This window comes from Littorina saxatilis, linkage group LG3 (assembly GCF_037325665.1).
Source record: "Littorina saxatilis isolate snail1 linkage group LG3, US_GU_Lsax_2.0, whole genome shotgun sequence".
Classification (NCBI taxonomy): Eukaryota; Metazoa; Mollusca; class Gastropoda; order Littorinimorpha; family Littorinidae; genus Littorina; species Littorina saxatilis.
In genome coordinates, this window is record NC_090247.1 from 59,909,995 (window position 1) to 59,930,441 (window position 20,447).

General features: G+C 40.8%; 1 long non-coding RNA gene across 2 annotated transcripts; it reads right to left on the reverse strand.

Annotated features, from left to right (window-relative positions):
• Nucleotides 1-7,041: 7,041 nt before the first annotated feature.
• On the reverse strand, nt 7,042-9,949 carry LOC138962818 (uncharacterized). 2 transcript variants are annotated; one of them, XR_011454609.1, is made up of 4 exons: nt 9,580-9,949; nt 9,029-9,119; nt 8,055-8,192; nt 7,042-7,271 (listed from the first exon to the last, which is right to left on the reverse strand). It is a non-coding gene; the product is annotated as an uncharacterized lncRNA (long non-coding RNA). The 2 variants fall into 2 exon arrangements; XR_011454608.1 differs by having other exon boundaries at nt 9,029-9,944.
• Nucleotides 9,950-20,447: the final 10,498 nt, after the last annotated feature.

Here is a 20,447-nt window from a genome sequence, read left to right on the forward strand (position 1 = left end):
CTGGTCCCAAGTTTTGTAAGGACCGTCTCAGGAATGTATAGAACCTGTTCACCAAGTTTGGTGACGATCGGTCCGTTCATTCTTGAGATCTATATGCGAACACAAACACACAAACACACAAACACACACACACACAAACACACAAACAAACAAACAAACACATCGACCGAAACCTATACACACCCCTATACCGGGGGTGTAACAACACAAATTTGAATACTGCCGTTAGGGAGTTATCTGTGCTTTCCCGTCTGCTAGAATTGGCGCAACAAGCCTTATTATTTCGTTGATTCTTCAATAGATTGAGTGATTTTAGCCATTGTTTTGTATTTAGCCTTTGGCCCGGAAAGCAGAGATTATCCCGATGGGCGTCCCCCCCAACACGGAGTATGGCTGCTTAAATGTCGGGGAGAAAAAGGTCATACACGTAAAAACCAACTCGTGCAAAAACAAGTGTACGTGGGAGCTTCAGCCCATGAACGCAGAAGAACAAGAAGAAGACCGACGGACTTCTTACAATCGTAAAATCGAACTTCTAGCACAAAAGCACATGGACGTACGGACGCACGCACGCTCGCACGCTCGCACGCACGTTCATCCTCAAACACGCGCTCGCGCACGCACACACACATGCAGATCAACTATGTCCTCGGTGCAGACAAAAGTGCTTCACGGCAATATCGTGATAACGTCATGATCGATGATAACAATTATATGTTATGTCTTCACGGCATGCTCCCCGATATCATCTGATCAATTTTTTGTTTGTTTGTTTGTTTGCTTAAAGTGTATCTAAACCCCATTTTTCAACCCAAAACCCTTATTACCAACGCAAACATACACCCAGATGCATTCCATTCCCACCCCTTCAAAGGCCCGAAGATGCGAGGAGCAGACGCAGCGAGTGGGAAAAGTCCGTAAAAGCTCGCACCTGCCACACGGGGGATAACCGGTCAAATGCCGAACAGAAGCCGAATGCCGCTCATGACACGTGTGAAGGCAAGTTTTGTCTGTTTTCTAGGTATTGTTTGATTTATGTCGGGATTTAAGGTAAGCTACTGATTCAGCGATGACTAAATTTGTTTCTCGATGCATAAAAAGTCAGGGAGCGATTGATATTTGCCCGTAAATATCCTTCAAAGCTGAAAATGTCCGCGATCGAGCACCGGAAATGGCTGTTCGATGGGTTTTGCAAGTAGAAATGTGCTTTATTTCACCAAATCAGCTCGTATTTGGTGTGGGTACGGGATTCTAGAGGACGAAGGAGTCATAAGAGGTGCTAAGAAGTGCTATTTGGGAGTAGAATAAATCTTCCGAGACAGTAGACAAGAGAAGGTCATATTTGAGAGAGGAGCGCGTAGGCCGATTGTCTTTCCGACAAGCGAATGATACAGCAGATTAATCATTCGTTTTGACCAGAAACCTAGTCTCTAGTTTTTATGAATGAGTTTTTTAATTAAAACAATCACGAGAACTCTCTCGCTTAGCCTAATGGCTGTTCGATGGGTTTCGCAAGTAGAAATGTGCTTTATTTCACCAAATCAGCTCGTATTTGACATCGGTTTGGTATATATATATATATTTTCTAATCCTACCGCGAACTGGATAGCAGACGCGGCACGACTGTTGCACCACACTTTGAAGGGGATATAGCTCAGTTGGTAGCGCGCTGGATTTGTATTCAGTTGGCCGCTGTCAGCGTGAGTTCGATCCCAGGTTCGGCGGAAATTTATTTCAGAGTCAAATTTGTGTGCAGACTCTCTTCGGTGTCCGAACTCCCCCCCCCCCCCCCCCCCCCGTGTACACTACATTGGGTGTGCACGTTAAAGATCCCACGATTGACAAAAGGGTCTTTCCTGGCAAAAATTGCTTAGGCACAGTTAATAATTGTCTACCTATACCCGTGTGACTTGGAATAATAGGCCGTGAAAGGTAAATATGCGCCGAAATGGCTGCAATTACTGGCCGTATACAATTTCATCTCACACGGCATCACTGCAGAGCGCCTAGAACTGTACCCACGGAATATGCGCGATATAAGCCTCATTGATTGATTGATTGAAGTAATCCCACACTTTGAAGTAAATTACTTCAAAGTGTGGGGATGTGCCCCACACTTTGAAGTAAACCCATTTTTTACTTCAAAGTGTGGGGGGATCTTCCCACACTTTGAAGTAAACTCAGTTTTTACTTCAAAGTGTGGGGGGATCTTCCCACACTTTGAAGTAACTTACTTCAAAGCGTGGGACTTTTGCATCGCCTGTTTGAGCCTGATGATTTTGTCAAAAAAAAATGGCAAAGTCTTTTGGATGAGTGAACAGAAAAAGTGAGCGAGCCAAGAAACATAGGGATGTTTGTTATCAGGCTTTAAAGGCATATGTACTCGATGACTATACACGCTAATTGCTTTACCAACAGCTGGAGACATGCTAAATTAAGTTCCCTGCAAAATATTGTGGTCTAGGACCCCTTCAATGTTGAGATATGTTAATTTTCATTTTGATCTGGATCGTCCTATTTATAGATTTGGCAACACATGTAACGTTGATGCAAGGGAGCTAACACCGCGGCTTTGTTGACATCCTCACTTTTTCAGAGGCTAGAACAAGCTGTAATGCATGTATTATGGTCCGCGCATGGTGACATATCGTCATTATATGGTCTTATGGTGCGTTTGACATCGATTATGGGCAAACTACACTTTGTAAACACGGGAGCGCGTACATATGCCTTTAAGCAATGTCCCATTGTTGAGTATGACGAAAACTCGTGGTGACGATTTTAAAACATGTTGGGTCACGCATGGTCCAACCTTACATGGTCCAACCTTACATGGTCCAACCTTACATGGTCCAACCTTACATGGTCCAATCTTACATGGTCCAACCTTACATGGTCCAATCGTGCATGGTCCAATCTTACATGGTCCAATCTTACATGGTCCAACCTTACATGGTCCAATCTTACATGGTCCAACCTTGCATGGTCCAACCTTGCATGGTCCAATCTTACATGGTCCAATCTTACATGGTCCAACCTTACATGGTCCAATCTTACATGGTCCAACCTTGCATGGTCCAACCTTGCATGGTCCAACCTTACATGGACAACCTTACATGGTCCAACCTTACATGGTCTAACCTTACCATATCCAACCTTACATGGTCCAATCTTACATGGTCCAACCTTACATGGTCCAATCTTACATGGTCCAATATTACATGGTCCAACCTTACATGGTCCAACCTTACATGGTGCAACCTTACATGGTCCAACCTTACATGGTCCAATCTTACATGGTCCAATCTTACATGGTCCAATCTTACATGGACCATGTAAGATTGGACCATGTAAGGTTGGACCCTGTAATGTTGGACCATGTAAGGTTGGACCATGTAAGATTGGACCATGCGTGACCCAACATGTTTTAAAATCGTCACCACGAGTTTTCGTCACACTCAACAATGGGACATTGCTTAAAGCCATATGTACTCGATGACTATACACGCTAATTGCTTTACCCACAGCTGGAGACATGCTAAATTAAGTTCCCTGCAAGATATTGTGGTCTAGGACCCCTTAAATGTTGAGATATTTGAATTTTTATTTTGATCTAGATCGTCCTATTTATAGATTTGCCAACAGAGGTAGCGTTGACGCAAGGGAAATAACTCCGCGTCTTTGTTGACATCCTCACTTTTTCAGAGGCTAGAACAAGCTGTAATGCATGAATATGGTCCGCGCATGGCGACATATCGTCATTACATGGTCTTATGGTGCGTTTGACATCGATTATGGGCAAACTACACTTTGTAAACACGGGAGCGCGTACATATGCCTTTAAAGCCTGATAACAAACATCACTATGTTTCTTGGCTCGCTCACTTTTTCTGTTCACTCATCCAAAAGACTGCCATTTTTTTGACAAAATCATCAGGCTCAAACAGGCAATGCAAAAGTCCCACGCTTTGAAGTAAGTTACTTCAAAGTGTGGGAAGATCCCCCCACACTTTGAAGTAAAAACTGAGTTTACTTCAACGTGTGGGAAGATCCCCCCACACTTTGAAGTAAAAAATGGGTTTACTTCAAAGTGTGGTGCAACAGTCGTGCCGCGTCTGCTATCCAGTTCGCGGTAGGATTAGAAAAAAAATATATATATATACCAAACCGATGTCAAATACGAGCTGATTTGGTGAAATAAAGCACATTTCTACTTGCGAAACCCATCGAACAGCCATTAGGCTAAGCGAGAGAGTTCTCGTGATTGTTTTAATTAAAAAACTCATTCATAAAAACTAGAGACTAGGTTTCTGGTCAAAACGAATGATTAATCTGCTGTATCATTCGCTTGTCGGAAAGACAATCGGCCTACGCGCTCCTCTCTCAAATATGACCTTCTCTTGTCTACTGTCTCGGAAGATTTATTCTACTCCCAAATAGCACTTCTTTGCACCTCTTATGACTCCTTCGTCCTCTAGAATCCCGTACCCATACCAAATACGAGCTGATTTGGTGAAATAAAGCACATTTCTACTTGCAAAACCCATCGAGCAGCCATTTCCGGTGCTCGATCGCGGACATTTTCAGCTTTGAAGGATATTTACGGGCAAATATCAATCGCTCCCTGACTTTTTATGCATCGAGAAACACATTTAGTCATCGCTGAATCAGTAGCTTACCTTAAATCCCGACATAAATCAAACAATACCTAGAAAACAGACAAAACTTGCCTTCACACGTGTCATGAGCGGCATTCGGCTTCTGTTCGGCATTTGACCGGTTATCCCCCGTGCTGCCAGCCTTCAGCTGAAACAAGACGATGATGCTAAAAATAGAAACGTCGGCAGATGACGTAGAGATGGGAATGGGAGTGGGAGCGGAAGCAGCGCCCTCTCCATGGATCTAGATCTAACTTTCTGCAAACACGAGTCAGCATGAGTAGATCGTTTCTGCGTCGTTTACGGTTGCAATACTATCCATGCAAACATGCCGGGAATAAGTAAGCTTACTCACGGGTTCCCTCAAGTCTTTCACAGAAGGAAAGCTTGGATTGACTTTGTGGAAACGGTTTATTCACAACCAACGAGTGGACACCATTTTGCAGATGATGCATTTGCAGAACAGTTCACAGCTCCCTTGTTCGAATCCGAACTCGGTTATCGTCCGAGTCGGAGGTTGTTGGAGGATTCTGTCCCGTCAGGGATCCCACTAACGTTTATCAATGTGAAGAAGAATTTGAATGCTGCATAAAAGACAGTTGAGACGGCTGACGAAGAAGTGTCGAACCGGAGAAAGACTCGAAGTCGACGGAAAAGAAAAGTGATGAAGGCAAGTGATCGTTATGTTTCTGTTGGCGGTGCATGATTAAATTTAACGGCAGACGTAGTGCGTTGCATCTCCATCGTTTATGTAAGGTATGTGTGTCCGTGTGAATATGTGTAGGAGGGAGACTGAGACTCTCAAAAATTCTGATTTCTGATTTCTCTCTCTGTCTTGCCAATAAAATAATAACGAAGAGATACACACAGAAAGACACACACAAACACACAAACAGACACAGACACACACAACCACACCCATAGACATGCATATACACTTTCTTTGATCCAGAACCACAGAGACAGACGGACAGACACATACACCACACATACGCATAGACATGCACATACACTTTGATCCAGATTGACACATAGACGGACGGACAAACACACACACACATTCACACGCAAACAGTCACATTCACATATACACACACACACAATCACACTCAAAACACACATAAACACACATCATACCTCCAGCAGATTTTTTTTTACAATGTAGAAATATCTAGGTCATTGATTGTTAGATTCATTCCTGTAAAATCTCCCAAATCTAACAAACAAATACATGTACATGTAGTTGAAACAAATGTCTTGTGCAAGAGAGATCAAGGGAGATAATTTTGATGCAATTGTTAATGACATTGCATAGTGATATCCTTTAAAAAAAAAATTGAAAATAAGGAATTGAGATCTCTACACAATTTATCTTCCTTGTTTTATGTATGACATTGAGTTATAGTTAAAATTGTATTCTCGGAATTGTTCAAAAATAAATTTGAAGGGAGGCAACTAATAGATGAACAAACAATATTACAATTTGCACATTCAGTTATGCTTTTTTTTGGATAAGATCTACATGGAGGGGAGGGGAGGGGGGGGGTGCAGAGTGATTTTGAATGAGGTATCTGTCTAATATTTAGTAAAGCGTGGAATTATGACTGAGAGTGAGAGTCATTAATTCAGTGCATTTAAATTTGTATCCTGTTTTCAGGCTGTTCCTTGCCACTCTGCATTACAATGAAAATGGGGACAGGGGTGATGCGCTTGATGAAGAAGGAAATCCGACGTTGTCCATCACATTCCCAAAAGGAAAGAAAGGAGAGTACAGTGTGAGGAAGTGCAAAAGACAGTGTGAGGAAGTGCAAAGGGCCACGAGCTTATGGTAAGTTACATGCAGGGTAATTACTGACTGCTGGTTTTTAGCAGACACACACACAAATGAAAATCCTCTTCTTTTCTTATACTCCAGAATTCTGGCAATTTACCCAAACACACACACAACTGAAGAGGGAAAAGACAGAGAGAGAAATATTACATTTAATTTTGTTCAGTTGGGTATTCGCTAGAACTGCAGCATTCTTCCTAAAATGCATTTTTGCAAGCATAAAAGCTGTACTTGGTTCCGTGCTAATAATGCCGTTTCACGATTATCTCATCCTGAGCTATCCACTGTTACATTTACAGGTCACGTGTCAAGATTGCTTCAAGTCTGTTTGAGAAGCTGACAAAGGATCCAGGTGCCTTTGAAGCTTCCTTCCCAGAGGAATTTTGTGACAAACCTGACTTTTGGGCCGCTGCATATCCCCCCCCCCCCCCCCCCCCCCATACCGATAAGAAGCTGCAGCACCATACAGTACAAGATAACCAAACTGATCCCACTTTTCCCCGCTGATGTCGACACCAATGACAATACTGAACAAAATGCACTTGCAAGGAATTACAGATTTTACTCTTTTATTTCATAAGTGATGCATTAGATTATAAATACATTTTCATGTTACCATTTTCATTCAAGCTCAGACCACTCAAAACCTCTGTAGTACATCAGACGGAAATGCATATCTGATGGCCCGTACTCCACATGAAGGTAAAGGTATCCTGATTTTCCTCCCTAGCACACCATGGCACCACCTCACAAGCTGTCAGAATCCTATGTAGCGGTACTTCCTGAAAAATAATCACAAAATCTGTGACATAAGTGTGTGTTGCATAGTCCGGCAGGGTGTTCCTACAAAAGGTGTGGAAAGTGGGGGGAAGAACACTTATTTTTTGTGAATTGATAGAATGGCTTGTTACATGGCTGGCTGGCTGTGTGTGTGTGTGTGTGTGTGTGTGTGTGTGTGTGTGTGTGTGTGTGTGTGTGTGTGTGTGTGTGTGTGTGTGTGACAGTATGACAAGATCCATGTAAATCTTTCATTTTACCTAGTTATTTATGTTTAAAATGTACTTTCCAAAATGTGTTTCTTTCCAGCATTATGTTAATCTTGTTTCACACAAAGTGTATAAACTATGAATCTATTATTCACTTCTGGACTTCAGTGTGGAGAGATCCGAGGATAACAAAATAATATTTACTGGTTTGTATATAATATATTATATGCATCATACCATGTCATTGTCAAACACATCACAATATAGACGCGTGATGGACAAGAAGAGGAAATACTATGTGTGCACTTGTATGTCTTATCTTTTAATTTAATGGGTTTTTTTAATGGACCAACTTTCAACTTTATGAGAAGAAAAAGGTTTTAACACATGAAAAACAAGGATTGCTTTAAACCTGCAAATTAAAAAAAAAATCTTCTGTCACCTTCTTCTTCAGGTGTGTGAATGGATGGGTGTACGGGGTACATTTGTCATGTGGAACAGACCTAGAAGTATCTGCCAACACATCACGATGATGTGACAAGCACATGCTTGGTAAAGAAAGATAGGTGTGTCACTTACTCCTTAAGAGTAGCCTGTAAAAACCCATGCTCCTCCCGGTACTGGTAATATGCCGTCTCCAGCATATCCGTGTTTAGGCAGACGCTTTCAAATTATGGGAGCTGCTTGATGCATGTAATGCCAATTTTTTCGGGAGGTCTGCAAACATAACAGTATTGTTATAACTTATGGTTAACTATGAAATTAGTGTGAGAACTTCTGTCTTTCTTTATTTGGTGTTTAACGTCGTTTTCAACCATTCAAGGTTATATCGCGACGGGGAAAGGGGGGAGATGGGATAGGGGAAAGGGGGGAGATGGGATAGAGCCACTTGTTAATTGTTTCTTGTTCACAAAAGCACGAATCAAAAAATTGTTCCAGGGGCTTGCAACGTAGTACAATATATGACCTTACTGGGAGAATGCAAGTTTCCAGTACAAAGGACTTAACATTTCTTACGTACTGCTTGACTAAAATCTTTACAAACATTGACTATATTCTATACAAGAAACACTTAACAAGGGTAAAAGGAGAAACAGAATCCGCTAGTCGCCTCTTACGACATGCGGGGGGCAGAGAAATAAGGATGTGGAAAAGAAGACTTTTGGTAAGTGAAATAAAGGTGATGGATCCAGTCAGGTAGAAATAAGACAACAAGAAAGGAATCGGAAAACTGCAGGGAATAGTAGGGAGAGTTTTCTTGGAAGGAAATATAGGTGAAAGGACTGGTAAGGCAGAAATAAGACAAAAGAAGAGAAGTAAAGGGGTGGGGAAGCTTAGTGGAAACACTCCCGCCGCGTGAAGGCGACCCCATGGGAGCAGTGTAAGAACTAAACTTCTAACAGACATTATGAAGTTAAGGCTTTACAGACTATTTATAGTAATGAATAACCTCTGCATCTATGTTCATGTTGCAAAATAGTCACACTTTTCCTTTGCTCTTTTCATTGAAAAAAAAGTAATTTAACTAATGCCAAGTAAAAAGTAATACATACCTGCCTGGGACAGTTCAGCTTCTTCATAATTTTAGTAGACTCTGTGCAGCAGTTGCCTTTCTCCATCTCCACACAGTTGGCACATTCAGACCTGAAAGTATCACAAACAATCTTCACTCGTTTCTATCCTTCCGCCGAGTGTTGCGAATGCACACATGTTGGAAGTATTCTTAGATTTCATCAGAAAGAAATAATAACATTAGTTCTAAAAATGTAACTTGCCAACTCAAAATGTAAACACTAGGGACTGCCAGATTCGCCTTCGTCAAAAGCTCGTGCGTGTCGATCTTCGTGAGTTTGCTTCTATAAAATGTTCATTCTGGAGGCCTAGTGAATTTCTTGCATATAACCAGGTCATGTCCAAAATAGACACTAGCTCTGGAGACAGACTGAAAAACCAAGTTAGCATAGCCTAGTGCACAAACACCCACACAAACGGTACTCATGTCACAGTTCAGATCTAGATCTAGACTCCAAGCTTGACACATCCTGTCAGAATGTCCTTTTCTCGGTTGCTTGTACCCAAAATAAAACGTGACTTCGTTACTCACCAGTCTGTGTTCCCAAGGCGATTAATCATGCTGCTGTTGTCAGAAAGATGATTTTCCTCCACGTTCCTTTCATTTTCTCGTGCCCGAGGTTCAAACATATATGGTACAACACGATTGTGGTTCACCACGTTTTGTGCTCCACGACTGACTGTCGTCCATTGTGCTCTCTTCCCATGTCTACGTCACAGGCACTTGGTTGGCGCGTCGGGAGTTCTCGGGTTTTCTCGGCAAAGTCCGGATGAGCAAATTTAGTACGCATGCCAGTTGGCGAACGGCTGAGCGCAAAGCGGTTAAAGTGCAGAAAAATGTCGTAACTGGAACCCCTCTACACACACTCAAACCTGTACTTGCAGGGTTTAGACACACTTTAACGCCCAGCCGACCACGAAGGGCCATATCAGGGCGGTGCTGCTTTGACATTTAAACGTGTGCCACACACAAGACAGAAGTCGCAGCACAGGCTTCATGTCTCACCCAGTCACATTATTCTGACACCGGACCAACCAGTCCTAGCACTAACCCCATAATGCCAGACGCCATGCGGAGCAGCCACTAGATTGCCAATTTTAAAGTCTTAGGTATGACCCGGCCGGGGTTCGAACCCACGACCTCCCGATCACGGGGCGGACGCCTTACCACTAGGCCAACCGTGCCGGTATCTGATCAATTGTCTCCATTTCTTTTAAATCATCACAACTACGCACAGAAGCCGAAACCACACCCATGTTTTTTGTCCCGTGAATAACCAAAACAACAAACGGATTTGTCGCCCACAGACACAGCAGTATTGTCCATAATTATGTGTACACTCCGTTCCTACCAACTAAGGCTTTGTACACTAAAGATAGAAACGTACGTGACAACGGCTGTCTGGAAAATCATAATGCTAGTAATTTGGTGTTTATTATTTCAGATAGACTCGGAATTCTGCAATAAACAATTACGAAAACAACTCTGTCGTGTTATGAAAGCGTGAATACCCTTGCATTTAGTGACACAAATAAGCAACGGCCGGGCCAGTCACTTACGAGGGGTGAATCTGAAACACGTAGACAAGGAGGACCTGTGAATTATTTGTCTTACTAAAAGCAAGGGTACTCACTCTATCACAGCCCAAACTAGCTCGACAAAAATGTGCTCCCAACAGAAACATCGTCTCAAACATTTGAACAAATAACCAGCTAGTCCACACCCTACTAATTACTTACTGGCACATCCAAACATATCTTCAACATTGCTCTGATGCCCCATGGTACTTTATGGTCTGCACAACTTGACTCACAACCAAAGAGTTATTCCAAAGCATCGACTATTACTCGTATCACGCATGATTTACTTCCACACTCACAGCATAAAATAAGAGTTGATGTGGCATGGACAAATCCCCAGCGAACGCGTGACGGCATTCGCGTGACGTGTGTCTGCCCATGTATGACCTCACTGTCGAGTTTCATTCGGTCGTAAGGAGAGAGTGTGTAATATTTGAACGACGGCTGCCTCCTGGAATGAATAATGAACCGAATGTCAAATACACGTGGGACGAATGATGAATGTCTCCTGGGACTTTGCCAAGTTCAGGTGCTTCAACTTCCAATGCATTATGTTTATGATTTTTTTTTTTTTTTTTTTTTTTTTGGGGGGGGGTGGGTCGTTTCTTCTCGCGTACTGTTCCTTCCGCCAAGAGAAACAATGACAAAAACACCGCAATTAATACTAAGTTTATGGACAGAAAAAGCTGTCAGAAAAATGTGAGAGAAAGCACAAAAATAACGGTCTTAGAAATATCGCAGGAGTTTGTGCCAGAGTAATCATGGACCAATGAAGACAAAAGAATGACTGCATAAAATTAATGTTTATTTGACAATAAACAGTAATTTTATTTGTGTGTGTGTGTGGAGGGGTGGGGGGGGTCGAGCCTTCTCGCGTACGGTTCCTTTCGCCAAGAGAAACAACGACAAAAACGCAATAATATAAACTTTATTAAAGTCAATTGACAGAAAACAGGTACCTTTAAAACTATAGTATTGCTCGCCTAGATGTGTTTGCTTACAAAGTAAAAGGACAGTGTTGGTAATTTTGTAAAACACTTTTGCTCAACACTCGGTGTTTTATTTTCCAAGAATTAAAATGTTATATCGACTTTTCTAAACTTATGGAGTATGTTCTGTTTCGTTATGCTTCGCTTTCTGCTTCATCCTCAGCAAACAACAGCGACAAAAATCACGATAATGGTATCAAGTTCAGAGAAGAAACTTCGCAAACTGTTTACCCACACATGGGGTTTTTTCAGAATAAAAGTACAGTCCTGCTATTTTTGGTTGAAATACTGTTGCTCTAAACTCTGAAATGTGTTGGGTCATTTAAATGTCATGTCTTAGTGTGATTTTCTTTTTCTTTTTTTCTTGCTTCCGTTTCCATCCGCCATTAACAACATCAACAAAAGCGCCATATATCAAACACAGAGAACAACCTTTGTAAACAGTATGTTTTACCAACAGGGGTGGGTATTTTTTTCTCGTAATATTAGTACAGTCTCGCTAGTTTTGTGAAATACTATTTCTCTATATACTGGATTCAAGAGCGTCTAATTTTCGTGTTTTGTTTTTTTTAAATGGAGCGTGTTTGAGTTTCATATTTTTGTCTTTTGTAAACGGAGACAATTAGGGACTTCACGTTCAGTTTGAAACGGAGGGTGTCAATATCAAAGCTATACTTACATCAATCCTGAAAGCATCTCCTTTCTCCGAATACAATACCGCTACTATATAAGACCACAAAGTCTACAACCGTGTTAATGTTCATCAATAATACTGCTCCCTTTGAGTCAGATTTGGACAAAGCTCTCCAGATGTTCTTTTCTGGTTATCTTTTTCTATTTTCTGTTTTCTTTTAATGCGTTTTTTTGTGGTTTTTGTGTGTGTGTCTTTTTGCACATTTTGTTTTTCTTGCGGCAAGATATTCCTTCGCCTTACCCCCCAAAAAGTGACAAATGTAAGAGAAAGCACCAAAATAACGGTCTAGGACATATCCGAGTCAGGAGTTTGCGTGAGAGTAACTAGGGACCAATGTAGACCATAGAATGAGTGCATAATTATCTGCAATTCCACGGTGTCGAGCATTGCGAAATGTGTCGAGCATTGCGAAATGTGTCGATGTGTGTCCAATAAACATCGCATATAATTCCGTGGGATAGCCATGCTGGAGCTTTGTTTTTCGCCGAATCGGATCAATTATAAAGGATTTATGGACGAAAAACATCACGATCCCCATATTCTTCTTCTTGGGATGGGCGATTTTCTTTAAAAAGATTAGTAGTGATGTAATGACGCTGTCTCCGGGAATGGTAAGGGCCAAGTTATACCTGCGCAGAGTCAGCGGCACAGACGACGCACTGCAGATAATTGATGCCGCGGTGGGGATTATGACGAGTATTTGGCCTGTTTTCTTTTCATGCAGCGTGTAGCGGTAATAATCTGCAGTGCGTCGTCTGTCCTACTGAAATTACATAGGTGAGCGCCGGGCCTAAAGGCCAAAAAAATCTGCGCAGTCGCCACTACACTACATGCCGCGATAGGGATTATGACGAGTACTTGGCCTGTTTTCTTTTCACGCTACGTGTAGCGGGATGGGAAAAGGAAAAGAATCGTCTCAATAATCTGCAGTGCGTCTTACGTCCTGCTGGATTTACATAGGTGAGCACCGGGCCTAAGCAAGGATGCGGGGTAGACATGTTTGACTTGTTTTTCTTCTGAATATTTTTCTTTACTTTTGGCAGCCAGGTCAAAATGTTATACATTCAACATCCATTTTCTTTTATCGGAAACTTGGTGTCATATTACTCGCGTTTACAAATGCATTTCTAAAGTTTTGTTTACAGATAGTTCCTCTGGGAGCTTGAAATGTGGTTAGTACGTGTACTTTAAAACACAGTGTGTCAATCAGATCTTGTATGTACTCGATTCTAAGGTTGCACTTTACAATCCCTACCATAAGCTTTTCGTGCACTGGATGATGTCTGTGACGACTGTTTGACGGAGTTGCTCCGCTTGAATCCGAGACAAAAACGCGCATCACTAGCTTAAAGCTGACAATAGGCAAAACAAAATAAAATAAAAAATAACACAAATCAGATCCAACACGTTTTTACATGAGGTTGCACATGGATGTTGCAAAGCGTGTACTCTTTACGATTGCCATTTTTCTCCAAAATGGGAGCGATTCATTCCCTATAATGATCCTTGCCTCGGTATCGAGCGGCGCAAATCTTCACAGCCCAAAAGATACCAACAGAGTTATTTCCGGAAATTATCTGACCGGGAAAGCAATTGTGCCACAATCTCTCCAGGTGTTAATGACAATGGCGAGTGTTTATGTTCCACAGTACCCACATGATATGTCAGCTTTATTATGCTATGCTATGCTATGCTATGCTATGTTATGCCATGCTAACTTGGTTTTTCTGTCCCCAGAACTAGTGTCTATTTGGGATATGACGTAGTTATATGCTAGGAAGATTTATTACGCGCTGTTAATTCCCTTTAATTATACTTGTAGCTCAACAATCACAGCGAACTAATGTAATAAAGAAATGTAACTTTGGGAGGAATGTTGCTCCCCGCTCTAGCATGTGCTCTTCCTTCTTTCCTTTTTTTTTTTTACACTATAAAGTACGTAACTTGGTGTTTTTTTCTGTTCTTTCCTTTCATTCTTTGTTTCTAGTTTATATATGTTCTTCTTTTTCTTAATGCACTGCTTCTACCTCAATCTACTACATTATTCGTTTAATCTGTACCTTAGGGCATCATAACAATGGGAACGGCAGTGAAACTGACAGACCGCAGTAAAATTCAGAGAAAAGGCTTTTCAAATGACATCGTCTAAAGCACATTTCCGCCTCAAGTCATAAACAATGTACATTATGAAAGCTTGATTACATCTCCTTTTAAGAAATGTCGATATAAACGATGTAAATTGTTCAGTCTGTGACATTCCGACCTTTTGTGGAAAAAAGTTAAATCAGTAAAAGAAATTCGAAAGATTCTGGTAGGAAAACAATACAGCCCACCCTGTTCAGAAGGATTTTGGAGAAGAAAATTAGGATTTGAAATTGACGAAAAGAATTGGAACTTAGCAGCCACTGTCACTAGTGAAGTTCGATTACGTGTACTGCATTGGAAAATATTGCAAAACATTTATCCAACTAATATTTTATTGTGTAAAATGAAAGTGAAGGCTGATAAAAACTGTACATATTGTAAGGATGAACTTGATGCATTAGAGCATTCTCTCTCTCTCTCTCTCTCTCTCTCTCTCTCTCTCTCTCTCTCTCTCTCTCTCTCTCTCTCTCTCTCTCTCTCTCTCTCTCTCCCTCTCTCTCTCTCTCTCTCTCTCTCCCTCTCTCTCTCTCTCTCTCTCTCTCTCTCTCTCTCTCTCTCTCTCTAAAGTGTTTGACCTAATTGGCCATAAACTCCTTATCAAAAAGCTTGAGATTTATGGAATTGCAGATTCCATAAACATTTCAACATCTTTCCTGTCAGACAGACAGCAAAGTACTTATCTCAAACAATCATACTTTTGTAAGCAAACATTAAGGTTTGGAGTACCACAAGGTTCTATTCTTGGTCCATTCCTACTATTTTCTATACATATAAACGACCTACCTCTATTTGTAAAATGCATGTGTGAACTATTTGCAGATGATACTACAATTCATTCTAGTCACCAATATCTTATAAAACTAGCAAATATCCTCCAAGAAAACATTGATCGATTACTTGAATGGTCAGAACTAAACCATATGTCACTGAATCCAAATAAAACTAAATGCATGCTACTTACCACGAGGCAAAAAAGACAAAATCTAACATCTGGATTTCCGACATTGCTAATACGAAATCAAGATGTGACCGAAGTTGATAGCCATAAAGTCTTGGGAATATCCATTGACAATAAACAACCTGTCTTGGTCAAAACATGTAGATACACTTTGTAAAAACACATCCCAAAAAATATTTCAGTTATCAAAAATCAAACACATTTTAGACCTTCGCACAAGAAAACTGTTTTTTTCAGGCACATTTATTCAATAAATCAATCAATATGAGGCTTATATCGCGCGTATTCCGTGGGTACAGTTCTAAGCGCAGGGATTTTTTTTTGTATTTTTTTTATTTATAATTTTTTTTAAGGTGATTTATTTATGCCGTGTGAGATGGATTTCTTTTACACAATACATCCCGCATTCACATCGGCCAGCAGATCGCAGCCATTTCGGCGCATATTCTACTTTTCACGGCCTATTATTCCAAGTCACACGGGTATTTTGGTGGACATTTTTATCTATGCCAATACAATTTCGCCAGGAAAGACCCTTTTGTCAATCGTGGGATCTTTAACGTGCACACCCCAATGTAGTGTACACGAAGGGACCTCGGTTTTTCGTCTCATCCGAAAGACTAGCACTTGAACCCACCACCTAGGTTAGGAAAGGGGGGAGAAAATTGCTAACGCCCTGACCCAGGGTCGAACTCGCAACCTCTCGCTTCCGAGCGCAAGTGCGTTACCACTCGGCCACCCAGTCCCTATTCAGTCAGCTATTGACTATGCTTCCACAGTGTGTGACTCTGCAAGTGCAAACACTTTGAAACACTTGGGCAGTTTACATAGACGAGCTGTTAAATTAATTATTTTTAAAAATACATCTCTTTCCATGACTGATTATAAACGATTGCAAATTCTTCCTATCAAAGATAGATTTGCATATAACAAAGGTGTGATGATGTATAGAATTATGTCAGGAAATGCACCTACACTCATTGCCTTAAATTTCAAAATAAATCATTATAGAAGATGTAATAAATTAATTACCCCAACTCCAAGAATTGACCTGTACAAGTCGAGTGTATCATATTCTGGAGCAATTCACGGTGTGGAACGCCATTCCTAATATAATTAAATTACGAATTCATGAAACATCATTCAAGGAATAATTATTACATGCTGTTTCTTTTACAAAACTGACTTATAAGAAATATTATCAAGCAGCTGGCAAAATATAACTGTACTCTCGATTATATTGAAAAACATGATTGTATATAATGCATGAAGGATATATATATATATTTTTTTTTATACAAACAAATATTTCTCTGTTATATATAATGTTCAAGCATTGCTAAAGAATCACAATGCATCTTAAAATGTCTTATTGGTTGCTTGACATGTTAATTATGTAAATATGTCATTTGTACTATAGTTAAACTTATCTTTTATTTCTTCTTGTTTGTTACCCCTCAATGGGCGAGGGCCGGATGAAAAGAAGCATGTATATATTGCTTATTCTGTCACCCTCGTAAAATAAATTTCAATTCAATTCAATTCTTTCTCTCTCTCTCTCTCTCTCTCTCTCTCTCTCTCTCTCTCTCTCTCTCTCTCTCTCTCTCTCTCTCTCTTTCGTTCGTTCGTTCGTTCGTTAGTTCGTACGTTCTCTCTCTCTCTCTGACTTTCTTCCGGTCTCTCTCTATATTTTCTCTTCTTCGTCTGTGGTCAAATCCAACCAGGAAAATATCATGACTCCCACACACATTGCACATATCCTCCCAGTCCTGTATTTCGCTTGAATCAATCTAATCTGATTTGCATAACATGACATCCGTACTCACATTCTGTCGAGCGTACTCATACGAACCCCCGAAAGTCTAGTACATGTGTTTCATTAATGTTTTCCCGAACTTAAGCTACACGACCAAAAGCTCTTTTACGAGTCTCATCGATCAAGATTGATTTCCATAATTGCTCTTGAACTGGGCAGACTTTATTACTGAGCCGAGAACAACAGCGACTGTCTTTCCCCATCTCGCGCTAATTCATCAAACATTGTTTGTTTAGTTTCTGCCAGACAAAGCAATATATCACAACTGTCATGAGAATCTGTGTTTTCTATTTTCCTATTAGGCCGAATAGCTTGGAACCTGATTTAGCAATTACTGACCGACTTACGTGCGAGTGTGTGGTGTACTGATATAATTCTCTTTCGTCTCCTTTTACACACTTACTTTATTCTAGCCGTCACACATGAGTTTCACAACACCAAAAAGCACGGAAATAGCACGTGGCATCAATTGTGTGACCTGCAAAGACCAATCCGTTTACCCGTCCTCTGGATAACGTCGCTGCCACATGGCGTGATGTTTGGTACAATCAATTTAAAATAAAGCTTTGAAATGTACTTAGAACACAGTTTTATTAACAAGAGCCCAGTCTTTCATGAAGATGTTCGAACTTTGAAAACTACGTCACAACACATTATTGTAAAAAGACACGCCATTCTGGGAAACAACACCACCATCGCATTTATGAATGTACTCACAATATGATATTTCCACGAAGTTAGAGCCAAGACTCTTGTATACATACCTCCATCAGAAAGCACACAACACTGTATCACAATTAAGAGGACAGAACAGTCTCTTACACAAAGTAAGCTAAGCGTTCCTCTTTGAAGCGCACATCACAGGCACGGAAGGGACAGTCCAATCTTTGAGAGTAATGCAGATATTGAAATACGTCACCTCGGGGAATTCTGAAAGGACGACAAAGTCTCCTCGTTAAATGCAGATGATATGAAGCGTCACAACTCAATACGGTGCGAGATTTTGAGAATCCGGTCTTCTGAATATGAGATCCGCCACAATAAAACCAGAGCCCAATGCTATTTATAATGCAGATGTCGCACTTTCAAATATACATCACAGCAGAAGTATTACGAAGTCAAAGCCCACTGCCGTGGATAACTAAGATGTAGTAGGGCCCGGTCCTGCGGATAGTCAAGAAATATGTTGAACTGATGTATGGCAAACACTGTACTAAAAAGAGAAGTACCACCCTCACACTTATGAAACGTACTCTGACGAAAAGTACCACACTTTCATTAAGAAATGTACTTAAAACAAAATATTCGAAGTCTGATCCCAGTTTTGTTTTTAGTGCATGCCCGGCACTGTGGATAATGCCAATGTCGCACTTCATACAGCACCAGCATTATGAAAGGCATATAGGGCCCGTGGCTGCGGATAGTCAGCGCAACCGTTGAATGTTTGGCGCGTGCAAAATGAATTGGTAGCAAGGAACCTAGGGCGGAGCCTAGACATCCGTTTCAACCATCGGTCATCAGCGGGGGGGGGGGGGGGGGGGGGGGCGGGAGAGTACTGGTTAGAGGGAATGAATGTTATGGTACCTCCTTTCCCTGCTGTCAACATGTCTGGTGAACACAGCGTGTTCGTTAGGATCCCGTGACCAAAAGTCCGATATCCCCAGTAAGCCAAGATTTATAGTCCGCATCAACGTCTTGTTATTTCGATTCTCATCCTCGTTAAATAATAATGTATAGAGCTGCTGTTTGGTTTTTACATTTAGTCAAGTTTTGACTAAATGTTTTAACATAGAGGGGGACTCGAGACGAGGGTCGTGGTGTATGTGTGTATGTATGTGTGTGTGTCTGTGTCTGTGTGTGTGTGTGTGTGTGTGTGTGTGTGTGTGTGTGTGTGTGTGTGTGTGTCTCAGTGTCTGTGCGTGTGTGTTTGTAGAGCGATTCAGACTAAACTACTGGACCGATCTTTATGAAATTTGACATGAGAGTTCCTGGGAAGGATATCCCCGGACTTATTTTAAATACCTTTGATGACGTCATATCCGGCTTTTTCTAAAAGTTGAGGCGGCACTGTCACACCCTCATTTTTCAATCAAATTGATTGAAATTTTGGCAAAGCAATCTTCGACAAAGGCCGGACTTCGGTATTGCATTTCAGCTTGGTGGCTTAAAAACTAATGAATGAGTTTGGTCATTAAAAATCGGAAACTTGTAATTAATTTTATTTTTTTAAACGATCCAAAAAAATGTCATCTTATTCTTTGTCATTTTCTGATTCCAAAAAATATACATATGCTATATTTGGATTACAAACAAGCTCTGAAAATTAAAAATATAAAAATTATGATTAACATAAATTTTCCGAAATCGATTTAAAAACAATTTCATCTTATTCCTTGTCGGTCCCTGATTCTAAAAACATATAGATATGATATGTTTGGATTAAAAACAAACTCAGTAAGCTAAAAAGAATAGACATACAGAAAAGCGTGTTATCCTGCTCAGCGTGACCACTACCGCACTATGCATTTTAGTTAATGGACTGATGATGTCATTTGTATGGAGTCGACGCACGTGCGAGGATATGTATGTGTGGGAGGGGGGGGGGGGGCGCGGGATATGGAAGCTTGCTGTATGTTATGTAATGTATATATTGTGTGTGATACGTGGAAATGTGATACTATTTATTTGCATGTATGATACAGGTACAAATGTGATAATTGTAGGCTTATACTAGTGATTACTGTGTGTGATACATGAAATGTGATATGAATGCTGTTTTTATATGTTATACTCTTACTTTCTCCCAAGCGCAAGACAAATTCTTCTTTGAAAATTGAAGCCAATAAAATTTGAGTTGAGTTGAGTTGAGTTGATTCTGCATGGCTTGTCGATTTCACTGCCTTTGCAACGAGCGGTGGACTGACAAAAAAGCAGTGCGTTCAGTTTCATTCTGTGAGTTCGACAGCTTGACTAAATGTTGTTATTTCGCCTTACGCGACTTGTTCTTGTGTGTGTTCTTCAGAGGAAACATAAAAATAGCTAAGACAACACTAAATCTACTGTAAATCGTTAGCCGTGACCAGTCTTGTGTAAATATATATTGGAACGAGGAGTTAATGCGTCTTATGCGTGTATGTTTTCGTCCTTGTTAAAGGACAGAACGTCTCTTCGATTTTCTCACGCGCGCGCGCGCGCGCGTGTGTATGAGTGTGTATGT